Source organism: Coenobita brevimanus, chromosome 33 (genome assembly GCF_032717465.1).
Source record: "Coenobita brevimanus isolate Jiangsu-jjx chromosome 33, ASM3271746v2, whole genome shotgun sequence".
NCBI lineage: Eukaryota > Metazoa > Arthropoda > Malacostraca > Decapoda > Coenobitidae > Coenobita > Coenobita brevimanus.
This window is the reverse complement of record NC_136986.1, coordinates 4,508,191-4,523,463: the sequence shown is the minus strand read 5'-3', so window position 1 is coordinate 4,523,463 and position 15,273 is coordinate 4,508,191.

Sequence of the window (15,273 nt, the reverse complement as noted above, 5' to 3'; positions counted from 1 at the left end):
TGGTACAAATTTATATGTACTACGAGAGTATATTGGTTTTCAAGCAGTAATATACCGGGTAGGCATTATAAGCATTGTTTCACTCACCAACTCATCATCATGCCTGACCTTTTTTTGCCACATTACCTGATCATCATTTCTGACTGTTTCTTCCTCTAATGATATGTAAAGTTTGTCCTCCACATTGTCATTGATTGGGGAATCATTCTGGCCCTGAATTTCGTACTGTGGCATGACACGGCTTTACTGGCCAGGTCACTGATAATAGGTGAATTGCTGAGACAATCGCGTGCAGGGAGGGGAGGAGGTCATGCTGAGTAAGGCATTGTCTCTGTCTGGCATCTTGTAGAGGAAGGTGTCACGTGTATACGTATCAAAAATCACTCGAAAAAATTGAAAGTTGTGCAAATTAGGGACCTTGCAATTGATTCGCATTTATATATGTCGAAGGGATTGGCAGTGACAAAACGTGTGGGCGTTAAAGAACGTCGACGGGACGCCGCGGGTTAATGAGACTAAAAGCCTTTGACTCCACCCTATTGAGAAGAGCTGTATGTGGAGAGCCTCCCCACACATGATAATTGTACTCTAAACAGTGGCTAATGAAACCCGTGTATAACGTCAACAACTGTCCAGGAGTAAAGAGGACATGGAGTCGACTTAGCACACCCAAAGTCTTGGAAGGAGATTTTACAAGAGATGCAACATGATCTTTCCAAAATAAGTCCCGTGTGAATGAAACCCCAAGCATGTTCAAGGATGATGCAGAAATGACCTGGATATTATTAAACATTGGTGGGTACTCCTGTGAAGGTTTTGACTGATTGATAGGTGTAAAACTGAGTCTTTGATGCATTAAAAAACAACAAGATTATTTTTATCCCAGTCAGAGATACAAGCCAAGTCAGACATTAGGTGTGCCATAGCCTCATCCCTTGTTTGTTGAAGTAACTGCTGAGATGGACATTACAGGAACCGAACTGAAAGATGATGGGTGGAATCATCAGCGTACGAGTGGATAGGGTTAGATGTACAGCTTAGAAGATCATTGATGAATATAAGGAAGGGAGTTGGTGATAGGACAGATCCCTGAGGAACACCACTGTTGATAGATCTAGGAGAAGAACGATGGCCGTCTACAACAGCAGCTATAGAACGACCGGAAAGGAAGCTATAGATGAAGGCACAGACAGATGGATAGAAACCATAAGAGGGCAGTTTGGAAAATGAAGATTTATGCCAGACTCGATCGAAAGCCTTTCAGATGTCAAGTGCAATGGCAAAGCTTCTGCCAAAGACCCGAAAGGAGGATGGCCAGGAATCTGAATGGTAGGTGAGAAGACTAGACAAACAGCAAGAGTTTACATGATAAAATGGTTGAACTGAGGGCTTTAATTTGAACAGAGAAAATAGACCTAGCCGTTATAAGTCAAACTTGGATGAATACAGACACTCGAGAATTTTTATCAGAGTATCAGATAAAGGTCTATAATATTTTTGTACAAAACCGTCTGGGAAGAAGGGGGGGCAGGGTAGTTATTTATGTAAAGGATTCATTAACCCGCCCCGTCCCGACCACTTTTTGACCACTGGTACCCCCCAATCCCGACCATTTTTCGACCCTTTTTTTTTTGCTAAAACTTTCGCTTTTGGTGAGAAACATCGAAAATTCATAGAGAAATCGCTCACCTGAGGTTTAAAATACTCATTACAGGTAGGAGAGCCTCCTTACCTTGCTGGGTTTTCTATCAGGCTGGCACCAAAGAAAACGAGTTCTATGGGAGGATAACTATTTCACACCACTCATAAACGGTATTTATTTATTTTCCTGTTACGAATTTATATGTAGTACAAGAGTATATTGGTTTTCAAGCAGTAATATAGGCAATATAAGCATTGTTTCACTCACTAATACCTGACCTTTTTTTGCCACATTACCTGATCATCATTTCTAACTGTTTCTTCCTCTAATGCTAGGTAAAGTGTGTCCTCCACATTGTCATTGATTGGGGAATCACTCTGGCCCTGAATTTCGTACCGTGGCATGACATGGTATACTGGCCAGGTCACTGATAACAGGTGAATTGCTGAGAAAAGGGCATGCAGGGGGGGGGAGGAGGTCATGCTGGGTAAGGCATTGCCTCTGCCTGGCATCTTGTTGAGGAAGGTGTCCCGTGTATACGTACCAAAAATGACTCGCGAAAATTGAAAATTGTGGAAATTATGAACCTTGCAATTGCAGGTCGTTGAAGTACGTCCTCGGGATTAGCTGTGACAAAACGTGAGGACGTGGAAGTACATCCTCGGGACGGCGCGGGTTAAACTGTTACAATAAAGCAGACATCGAAGTAAATAGGGACACGGAAAGTGTCTGGGTTGAAATTAGTAACAATAGGGAGAAATTAGTCTTAGGAGCTAGTTACAGATCTCCAAAATTAAGCAGAACAGATAATAAATACCTCTGGGAGGAAATTAGGCAAGCATCACAGTCCAGCATAGTAATAATTTTAGGGGATCTTAATCTGCCAAAGATAGATTGGCGAAATCATACAGGGGATGAGGAATCAGAGGAATTTCTAGAGGTAGTACAGGATAATTTCCTTTATCAATGTATCAGAGAGCCCACCAGAGGTAATAATATACTAGATTTGGTTTTTGCTAATAAAGAAAACGTCATTACTAATATAGATATTGGTGGACGACTTGGTAAAAGCGATCATTAAGAAATTAGGTTCATTTTTATTTGGTATGTCTGTTCTACTGAAAATCCCTTCACCGTTCCTGATTTTCGTCCAGATTTTGATGGATTAAGAGCTCATTTTAGAACGGTATTCCATAGGGAGACCAGCTACTTTAGGGAGAACCAGGTCAGTGGGGAACCACACGTCATAAGTGAGGGGAAGGAAACGGGTGGGAATATGCGCCAGGTCTCTAGAAAATGTGGGAGTGTAGTTCAGGTGACGGGGATTAACTCTGGTCCACTACCAAGGAGCCGTTTGGCCAGTGAGAAATATAATTAGTAAATATAATACAGAGAGGCCAAGATAGATATATCCCTTCAAAACCGTTTAGAACGAATAATTCAGACCCAAAATGGTTAAACAACAAATTAAAATCTCTCATAGGCCAAAGGAAAGGAATATATAAAAAAATAAAACGTGGAGAGGAACACTTACGTAACAGGTACGCGATGTTTAATAGATAAATAAAGAGGGAGATACGGAAAGCAAAGAGAAGTTATGAAATTAAGGTTGCTAGTGAATCGAAAGAAAACCCCAAAGGTTTTTGTCAAATTTACCGTACGAGAAATAAAGATAGGATAGGACCTCTCAGAACAGAATGAGGTGACAATACCCTGAAGACAAAGAAATGTGCTTCAAAATGAATTATTATATCATATCAGTATTTATCAAAGAAAATCTAGACTTGGTCCCTCAAGCAGCAAATATTTACGATGACAATACGGAAAACATTCTAAGTAAAATAACCATTACTAAGGAGGACGTGTTGAAAGGAATTAATAAATTAAAACCTCAAAAATCGTCAGGCCTGGACGATATATAAGCAAAAATGATGAAAGAAGTCAAAGAAGAATTATGTCATCCACTTTAATCTTATTTAATGACCCAGTAATTTCAGGAGAAGTTGCAGAGGCGTGGAAGATCGTAAACGTAGTGCCCATTTTTAAAACGGATGATAAAGCATCTGCGTCGAATTATCGTCTGATAAGTGTACCGTCAATAGTAGGAAAATCGCCTGAGTCAGTTTTCGCAAATAAGATTAGAGAACACTTAGAAAGATTTAATTTTACCAAAAAAAAAAAAAAGTCAGCACGGATTTAGACAAGGCCGATCGTGCCTCACAAAATTATTGTCATTCTTCTCAGAATTCTATGAAGCAGTAGATAGCGATAAAGCTAATGATATTATTTATCTGGACTTTAGTAAAGCTCTGATAAGGTCTCACGCGAAAGGTTAGTTAGAATGGTTCAAGCACACGGTATAGACGGCGATACCTCAAAATGAATAAAGTCCTGGGTGAAAGGACGAAAGCAGAGAGTATTATTAAGTGGAACTAAGTCGGATTTGGTATCAGTAACTAGTGGTGTACCACAGGGTTCAGTGTTCGGTCCTTTATTATTTATTATGTATATGTAAATGATCTAGACGAAGGAATCACTAGTAGTATCAGCATATTTGCCGACGGTACAAAAATAAGGCGTATCAGTAACTCCACATTGTGATTAACTCGACTGACAGTTGCCACAACTTACAAAAGGACTTCAATATACAGTATTGTCGAAATGATCCAAAACTTGGCAAATGGAATTTAACATTGAAAAATGTTAAGTACTTAACGTAGGCAAGATCATTGGAAATACTAGATACAGCTTAGATAACAAAGGAATTAGTCAATCAGAATGGGAGAGAGATCTGGGATATCTTCTTCTTCACCTTTCGGCTCTCCCCTTAGGGGTCATCACAGCGAATCACCCGTCTCCATCTTACTCTGTCTTCTGCATCTTCTTCTGTTACACCTACCACCCACATGTCCTTCTTCACCACATCCATAAACCTTCTCTTTGGCCTTCCTCTATTTCTCCTGCCTGGTAACTCCATTTCCAGCATCCTCCTCCCGACATACTCCTCATCCCTCCTCCGCATATGTCCAAACCATCACAGTCTCGCCTCTCTAACTTTGTCCCCAAACTAACTTACGTGCACTGTCCCTCTAATATGTTCATTTCTAAGTTTGTCCTACCTCGTCACTCCTAGTTAAAAATGCAACATCTTCAAATCTGCTACCTCCAACAGTGCCTCCTCTCTGATTTTTAGTGGTACTGTCTGCATTCCTTACAACATCGCTGGCCTCACTACAGTCTTATAAACTTTCCCTTTCATTTCTGCAGAGAGTCTTTTGTCACAGATCACTCCTGTCACCTTTCTCCACCCACTCCATCCCGCCTGCACTCTCTTTTTTACCTCTCTACAACACTCTCCATTACTTTGTACAGTTGACCCCAAGTATTTGAATTCATCTACCTTTGCCACCTCTAAACCTTGCAGCCTCACGGTTCCCCTGTCATCTCTCTCATTTACACACATTTTCTGCTTACCTTCACCCTTCTCTCCAGTGCATATCTCCATCTCTCAAGCTCTGCCTCAGCTTCCCCCCGGCTCACACTACATATCACAGTGTCGTCCGCAAACATCATTGTCCACGGAGGCTCCTGTCTAATATCATCTGTCAATCTGTCCATCACCACTGCAAACAAGAAGTGGCTCAAAGTCGATCCTTGATGCAATCCCACCTTCACCTTGAAACCCTCAGTCATTCCTACTGCACATCTCACTGCTGTTGCACTATCGTCGTATATGTCCTTCACCATCCTCACGTACTTCTCTGCCACTCCAGACTTTCTCATACAGCTCCTCTCTCGGTACAATATCATAAGCCTTCTCCAAGTCTATAAACACACAATGCAACTCCTTCTGGCCTTCTCTGTACTTCTCCATCATCATTCTCAAAGGAAATATGGCGTCTATAGTACTTCTCCCTGGCATGAAACCAAATTGCTCCTCGCAGATCCTCACTTCTCTTCTCACCCTAGCTTCCACCACTCTTTCCCATATCTTTATTGCATGGCTGATCAGCTTTATACCTCTGTAGTTGCTGCAGCACTGCACATCACCCTTGTTCTTGAAAATCGGAAGTAGAATACTTTTTCTTCACTCCTCCGGCATCCTCTCACCCTCCAGGATTTTGTTAAACAATCTGGTAAACCACGTCACAGCCATCTCTCCTAAGCTTCTCCATGCTTCCACTGGTATACCATGTGGGTCCACTGCCTTGCCATCCTTCATCCTCTTCATGGCATTCCTCACTTCTTCTCTGCTGATCTCTTGCACTTCCTGACTCACTACCTCCAACTCTTCCAACCTTCATTCTCTCATATTTTCTACACTCATCAACTCTTCGAAATACTCCTTCCACCTTCTTAGTACACTCTCCTCACTTGTCAGTACATTACCATCTGCATCCTTTATCATCCTAACATGCTGCACATCCCGCCCAGCTCTGTCTCTGCCTGGCTAATCAGTACAGGTCTTTTTCCCTTTCTATACTATTCAAATTCTTGTACAGCTTCTGGTATGCCATTTCTTTTGCCTTAGCAACGTCTTTCTTGGCTATGTTCCTCGTTTCCTTATACTCCCGAATGCTTTCTTCGTCTCTGTGTCTATCCATATTCTTCTTTGCCTGCTTCTTCCTATTTATGCTATCCTGTACTTCTTCAATCCACCACCAAGTCTCCTTGATCCCTCCTCTTCCCTGATGTCACTCCAAGTACCTCCTTGGCTTTCACCCACACCACTTCTGAGATAAGTGCCCATCCGTCCTCGTCTTCCCTGCCTCCGAGATCTAGGATATATGGTTAGCAAAGCCCTCAAACCAAGGCAACAGTGAATTAATGCGAGAAATAAAGCAAATAGGGGCCTAGGATTTAATTTGACAAGTGTGAGCAATAGGTCATCAAAAGCAACATTGTAAATTTATCTATCATTAGTAAGGCCACATTTAGACCACGCCGTACAACTTTGGTGTTCTTACTATAGAATGGATATTAATTCGTTACAAAATGTAAAGAGAAGAATGACAAAAATGATACATGATGTTCGGAACCAATCATGTGAAGACAGACTAAAAAGATAAGTCTGGACTCACTAGAGAGGCGAAGAGTATGAGGAGACTTAATTGAGGTGTTTAAGTGAATGACGGAAATAAATAAGGGATATATTAGCAAGGTCCTTAAAGTGAGCATACAAGGTGGAACTAGAAGTAATGGTTTCAAAAAAAAAAAAAAATCTGTTATAATATGGAAAAAGGTAGAAATTGCTTTGGTAATAGAGTAGTAGACGAATGTAATAAGCTCCCTAGTAAAGTAGTTGTTGCCCCATCCAATGAGAGTTTCAAGCATAGGCTAGATAAGCATATGACAAATAAGGAGCGGGTATAGAAGAAATCTAACAACCAATACTAATTCATTCTCTTTCCTTTTCAAGTTATGCTATGGTAGTATCTTTTTCTCCTTTCACACTTTCTGATAAAATGTCCACGCAAGATTCTATATACTGCATGGTGTTCTTTCAGACTTCTTCCTGCCCGCTTCGGCTGTAGGGTTTGGAGGGCGGGGGAGAGCCATCTTCTTGGATATTCTTATCTCATTCTAGTAGTTCAGTTTATCTTCTGGGAGCTGCCCAGCATGGGCCAACCCGCCTACTGCAGTTATCCTCTCTTCTTATGTTCTTATGTTTCCATGGTTGTTCAGTCTGTATATAGATGTGGTTGTACAATGTAACACAAGGTAGGGCAGTGGATGTTGGAGCGGCCCTAATGAGAGAGGGTATTGTTTGAAACTCTTTGTACAGTTGTTTGCAGATGATATTGTGTTGTTAGGTGAAGACGAAGGGTAGCTGCAAGGCTTGGTGGATGAGTTTGGGAAAGTGTGTAACAAACGGAATTTAGAGGTGAATGAAGGGAAGAGTGAAGTTTTGGTCTTTGAGAAAAATGAAGCCACTGAATGTACAGTGAGGCTGGACGAGGAGGAAATAGAAAATGTGAGTGCGTTTAAGTACTAGGGTAGTGTGATGAGTATGGATGGAAATTTGGACGGTGAAGTGCTTGAAAGAGTACAACAAAGAAGAAAGGTTCTTGGTTCCTTGAAAGCAGTGATAAGAAACAGGGAAGTAAATAAGTTACTGCATGAGAGTATTCTGAAACCAGTTTTAACGTATGGAAGTGAACCCTGGACTTTGTTGGAAGGACACAAGTCAAGAGTGAGAGCAGTAGAAATGAGTTATCTGAGAGGGGCATGTGGACACACATGAAGAAACAGACTGACAAATGAGGAAGTGAAGGAGTGTTGTGGTTTGGACGGGCATGTGATAGGAAGAGCTAGGAGAAGCAGAATGAGGTGGTTGGGCCAGGTGGAGAGGATGGGGCGTGAGAGACTTACGAGGAGAGTGTATGTGACTGAGGTGGAAAGGGGGGAGAGGGAGGGGGAGACCGTGGATTTGGTGGAAGGATGGAGTGGAGAGGTATATGAGAGACGGATGTGCGAGCTTGGAGCAGGGCAATGAAATGGTGGGGGATACGGCGACATGGAGGTGATCTGTTTATGGCCACGTCTTAGGGGATGAAAGAGTCTGGCAATATACTGTATATATATATATATATATATATATATATATATATATATATATATATATATATATATATATATATATATATATATATATATATATATATATATATATATATATATATATATTGTTGACTGGTTAGTTAGATTGTTGAATGTGTGCTTTCAGAAAGGTATGGTGCCAATTGACTGGGCAAATGCTTGTGTGGTCCCGTTGTATAAAGGCAAGGGTGATAAGTATGAATGTACTACCTTTAGGGGTATAAGTCTGTTGAGTGTTGTAGGTAAGGTGTATGGTAGAGTGTTAATTATGAGAGTTAGAGAGGGTACAGAGGGAGTGATTGGTGATGAGCAGTGTGGCTTTAGGAGAGGGAGGGGATGCGTTGATCAGGTGTTTGCTGTGAGACAAGTGTGTGAAAAGTATTTAGCGAAAGACAAGGATGTGTTTTGGGCATTTATGGATTTAGAGAAAGCGTATGATAGAATTGATAGGGAGGCCTTGTGGACTGTTTTAATATTGTATGGACTTGATGGTAGGTTACTAAAAGGGGTGAAAAGTTTTTATGTAAATAGTAGAGCGTGTGTAAGAGTGGAAAATGCTGTGAGTGATTGGTTTCCCATGAGAGTGGGGCTGCGACAGGGATGTGTGATGTCGCCTTGGTTGTTTAATATTTACATGGATGTTGTTGTAAAGGAGGTGAATGCAAGAGTTTTAGGTGGAGGTCTGAGTCTGGTGAACGTTGATGGTGGAGAGTAGAATCTGAAGCAGCTGCTGTTTGCAGATGATACTGCACTGGTGACTGATTCAGAGGAGAGATTGAGACAGTTGGTAGAGGAGTTTGGAAGGGTGTGTGAAAGGAGGAAATTGAAAGTAAATGAGAATAAGAGTAAAGTGATGAAGTGTACGAGGTTGATAGATGGTAGGGGGATGAATATAGTTTTGAATGGTGAGTTGCTTGAGGAGGTAGATTGTTTTAAATATCTAGGGCCACATGTTGCTGTGGATGGAAGAATAGATGCAGAAGTGAAGTTTAGAATAAATGAAGTAGGAAAGGTGCTGGGAGGAATGAAAAAAGTGTTTAAATGTCGTTCGCTTAGAATGGATGTAAAGAGAAGGCTGTATGAGGGTGTTGTGGTACCGACTGCATTATATGGGGCTGAAACATGGAATATGGGTGTAGCAGAGAGGAAAAGTTTGAATGTAATGGAGATGAGGTGTCTGAGGAGTATGTGTGGAGTGACATGTATGGATCGGGTGCGAAATGATGAAGTGCGAAGGAGAACTGGAGTTGTTCGGGAGATGGCTGGTAGAGTTGAGCAGAGGGTGTTGCGATGGTTTGGGCATATGGAGAGAATGGATAATGAGCGACTGGTGAAAAAGATAACTAGATCTGATGTGAGAGGTGTAAGGCTGAAAGGAAGACCACGAATAGGATGGATGGACAGTGTGAAGAGAGCGTTGGATGCGAGAGGGATGTCTGTTGAGCAAGGAAGAGTGGCTGTGCGTGACAGAAATAAATGGAGAGAAATTGTGAATGAATAAGTGATGAAGCAGCCCTGAGGGGATATTCTCCCGCATTTGGTCTGATCAGCTAGTCAGGTCAGGTGCGGGTAAGGGGATGGGTCTGTTATGATGTGGCAGGGGTAAACCAGTTCTGCTGTCGGGCCCTGCTGCGGATGTCACTCATTGCATTGCGCAGTTGACCCTTGTGCGGTGTGGTGCGGTGAGGATCTGCCCGTTCTCCCCTTTGGGGCTAAGATGCAAATGAATGTGTTTGAATGGATGAGTAAATGGGGGGAGTGTGTCGTCCTGTCTTGGCTACCTCCCTTTCCTTGGGGGAAGCAGCCTAGGTATATATATATATATATATATATATATATGTAAGTAATCCCCATACTATCCGGACGCCCACTTTCTGGACATCTCCACTTACCGGACATAATTGTCCCGGGATCCAATATTCCCAAAATGGTCTGAAAACCGCAAAAGATTCGAAAAAAAACGACTTTTTCCCACCCGTAATTTGAACTTGGTACACACGGCGCGGGACAGCTTTGTTTTGGTGCGTCATTCCTCCGACATCTGCTAGAGCTCTCCTGCATCCTCCCCACTTACCGCCCATCTCTTGTCGTGAGTGCACGCTCGTCATCATGGCTGCCCACGTGCTTGCTTTTGTGGTGGTGTCTTACCTGCTGCAGGCTCTCCTGCTGCTCTTGTGCCTCTTCTTTGTGTGTGTGATGATTGCCCCACTGCCTGAGAAGAGGAAGAGAGTGGTTTTGACTCTGGAGAAGAAGAGGGAGATATTGGAGAAAGTGGATGCGGGATGGTCTTCGTCATGCATCCTTCGTGAGTTCAACCTGGCCCGATCTACTTTGTTTGATATCAAGAGATCCCGAGACAAACTCATGCAGTACACGGCTGACTTCTCGTCAGGAAGATGATGTTTACTCCCATGTATGCTGAAGTCGACCTCTCCACATTGATTTGGTATCGACTGCAACGTGCTGCTGGTGTGATGGTGCATGGCACAGAGCTGAAGGCTGCTGCTGAGAAGTTTGCAAGGCTTCACGATGCCCTAGACTTCAAGGCAACCGAGGGTTGGCTCTATGCGTTCAAGTTACGACATGGCCTTACCAACCGTAAGTCTCATGGCGAAGCTTTGGACGCTAACAAGGAAGGAGTAGAGGAGTTTTGGCACAAGGTGAAGGGCTTGATCGACAGGGAGGGCCTCACTCTCAGTCAAGTCTAACGCTGACGAAACTGGTTTATTCTTTCGCTCTTTCCCTACGAACACTCTAGCTGAGGAGACGGAGGAGCGTGTAACTGGCCGCAAGCTCTCCAGGCAAAGGATATCTGCTTTGTGTTGTGCTAATGCTAACGGCATGCACCGGCTTAAACCCGTTACTGTTGGCCGTGCAAAGCAGCCTCAGTGTCTTCGTGGGATGATGGATGTCCTTCCTGTTATTTGGTACCATTCCTTGAAGGCATGGTTCACAGTCCACATCTTCTAAGACTGGTTCCACCGCCATTTGGTCAAGGAGGTCATACATTTCCAGACAGAGAAACTGGGAATCCCACACGACCAGGTAAAGGCCCTCCTTCTCCTCGACAATGCACCTGCCCACCCGTGCGACAAGGACTTGGTGGCTGAGAATGGCTGCATAAGGAGCATGTTTCTGCCACCTAATACTACTGCTCTCATCCAACCAATGGACCAAGGAGTGATCGTGGCAACGAAGTGGCTGTACCGTCGGAAGTTCCTGGACGAGGTGATGGTTGTTCTTGAGGATGAGGACGAGCGCAGGGAGGGACGGGACACATGAGGCCAGCGGACTTTGGAAAATCTTTGCTGCTACAACATCAAGTCTGCCATTTACAACTGGACCAGTGCATGGAAGGAAGTCCCTGTCAAGACTCTAGAAAATGGTTGGTCTCGTCTGCTCCTCAGAACGGATGTGGAGCACGATTTCCTAGGTTTCGATGTGGATGACTTCTATGCACGTCTACGTGCGCATGGGAACAATGTTGATGTGGACGAAGTGCGTGAGTGGTTGGATAATGATGAGGGCGATCCTGGGTTTCAGACCCTGTCTGATATTGAGATCGCATCTTCAGCTGCAGGTGTCAATACCCAACTTGAAGATTCCGATGAGGACGGCGACAATGATGCGGACTCCTCTCAGCATGACACTACTCCAGCCATCCCCAAGCTGAGCGCACTCCAGGAACACCTTGAGTTCGTTCTGGACTACCTGGAACACCCGGACTGCAACAGGGAGATGGGGCCCTTGGGACTTGTGGAGGAAGTGCATGCTTTCAGGCAGTGCATCATTAATCATCCGAATCGTCGTTCCTTGCGTCAATCAACGATTGACAGCTTTTTCAGGCCCGTGACCCCCTCTGTGCCCAGCCCTGGCTCCACTCTGTTGCCTCCCCAAGACAGGCCTTCATGCTCCGAGCCACAGCCAAGCACATCAGCCACAGTGGAGTCACCGCTCGATATGAGTTTGCGCCTATCTTCAGAGTCGTCTGCAGTGAGTACGCCATCACCACGACCCAGCGACGCACACCTAGGTCACCTCCCTGTGCTACTCTCAGACTCTGCCAGTGATTAAACGGCAAGAACATTTCCACTAGACGACACGGGAATTTACTGTTGTAAAGTGAGAGAAAAACAGTGCATATTGTTAAGAAATTAGAAATCTGAGTGAAAAGAGACTGATTTAATAGACTTTCAATGTTGCTAAAATTAACTAGAGTGTGTTATGTTTAGAAAATGGATTTATGAGTGCATAGACTTTAAGTGCAGAGTGCAACACTTATTTCATAAAGTTACAATGGAGCATAAGTAACGCAAGAGTGTGCAGTGTTAAGAGAATGGACTTCTGAGTGCGAATGACTAAGTTCAATGCAAGACTTCATGAACAGTGTACTGCAAGTGCTTCAGGAAATCCTTCTTACTGTCAGAGTCTGAGAGGAGGCGGTTATTCATCGAGATGGCCTGGGACTTGCTGTAAGTACCCAGAATGTTTCATATTGTACTGTACTGTATTTTCCATACTGTACTTACCTCTAACACCTCATTTCACTCTTTTATGTCCCTTATTGGTGTGAATAGAGTATTAGGTGCTATGCATGTGCAGTAGGGAGGTATTTCTCCGAGTTAGGGTCCATAAATACCAGTCCAGGAGCCAGAGACTTGTAAGTACCCGAATGTTTAATATTGTATAAACTCACCTCTAAACCCTCATTTTATGGTTCTTTTGCATTTATTTCAGTCTTTCATGTTACTTATTGGTATGAATTGGGTCTTAAATAGGTGTTATGCATGTCCAGAGGGAGTTGTATAGGTGTTTTCCTGAGTTAGGGTCCATAAGTACATCCAGGAGGCTGGGGCCCACTATCCGGGCAGAACCACTTTCCGGACATTCATTTGGCTTTATTGCGTCGGATAGTGGAGGAATTACTTATATATATATATATATATATTCATCCATCCATCCATCCATCCATCATGGAATCCTAGGGGCTAGGCAGTTGGTCCTGACATTTAAGATGAGAGTGACCAACCTGATTCATCCCTGAGTGGAATTACGTGAGCAATAAACCCCAATTACCCCTTGGATATAAACCTTCATTGGCTCAATCCGACTGGAGCACAATAATTACCCACTAAACCACCAGGCGCCAAAATTTGTTTATATGATTACCACCTAGCGTAGTAAATGGTTTCCTGGTGTACAAGAAACTAATATATATATATATATATATATATATATATGTTTATCTATCTATCTATATATATATATATATATATATATATATATGTATATATATATATATATATATATATATATATATATATATATATATATATATATATATATATATATACCTAGGCTGCTTCCCCCAAGGAAAGGGAGGTAGCCGAGACAGGACGACACATTCCCCATTTACTAGTCCATTCAAACACATTCATTCGCATCTTAGCCCCAAAGAGGAGAAGGGACAGATCCTTATCGCACCACACAGCACAAGGGTCAACTGCGCAGTGCAATCAGTGACATCTGCAGCAGGACCCGACAGCAGAGCTGGTTTACCCCTGCCACATCATAATAGACCCATCCCCTTACTCGCACCTGACCTGACTAACTAATCAGACCAAATGCTGGAGAATATCCCCTCAGGGCTGCATCATCATTTATTCATTCACAATTTCTCTCCATTTATTTCTGTCATGCACAGCCACTCTTCCTTGCTCAACAGACATCCCTCTTGCATCCAGCGCTCTCTTCACACTGTCCATCCATTCTATTCGTGGTCTTCCTCTCAGCCTTACACCTCTCACATCAGATCTAGTTATCTTTTTCACCAATCGCTCATTATCCATTCTCTCCATATGCCCAAACCATCGCAACACCCTCTGCTCAACTCTACCAGGCATCTCCCGAACAACTCCAGTTCTCCTTCGCACTTCATTATTTCTCACTCAATCCATACGTGTCACTCCACACATACTCCTCAGACACCTCATCTCCATTACTTTCAAACTTTTCCTCTCTGCTACACCCATATTCCATGTTTCAGCCCCATATAACGCAGTTGGTACCACAACACCCTAATACAGCCTTCTATTTACATCCATTCTAAGCGAACAACATCTAAACACTTTTTTCATTCCCCCCAGCACCTTTCCTACCTCATTCATTCTAAACTTCACTTCTGCATCTATTCTTCCATCCACAGCAACATGTGACCCTTAACATTTAAAACACTCTACCTTCTCAAGCAACTCGTCATTCAAAACTATAGTCATCCCCCTACCATCTACCAACTTCGTACACTTCATCACTTTACTCTTATTCTCATTTACTTTCAATTTCTTTCTTTCACACACCCTTCCAAACTCCTCTACCAACTATCTAAATCTCTCCTCTGAAACAACCACCAGTGCAGTATCATCTGCAAACAGCAGCTGTTTCAGATTCCACTCTCCACCATCAACATTCACCAGACTCAGACCTCCACCTAACACTCATGCATCCACCTCCCTTACAAAACCATCCATATAAATATTAAACAACTCTCACGGGAAACCAATCACTCACGCATTTCCCACCTCTTACACAAGCTCTACTATTTACATAAAAACTTTTCACCCCTTTCAGTAACCTACCATCAAGTCCATACAATCTTAAAACAGTCCATAATGTCTCCCTATCAATTCTATCATACGCTTTCTTTAACCTGCCCAATCCCGACGTTTTCTGAGCTTTGGTCCGCCCCGGTCCCGGCCTTTTTGGACCATTTTTTTTTTTTGCTCAAACATTCGCTTTTGGTCAGAAACTAAGGAAAATCACAAAGAAAGGTGTCCCTTGGGTCCAGAAATGGCTTACCTGGAACAGGTAAGTTTGACAGGTACTGCCATGCTCTATGAGTAGTCTTTTCGCCGTACGTTTTCTATGGTGGCACGGGTACTCTGAACTGATGCAGTATACGTTTATTATCATGTATTCATATGTTGGAAATATGTATACCACAAGTATATTGGGTTTTATACAGAAAAAAATGA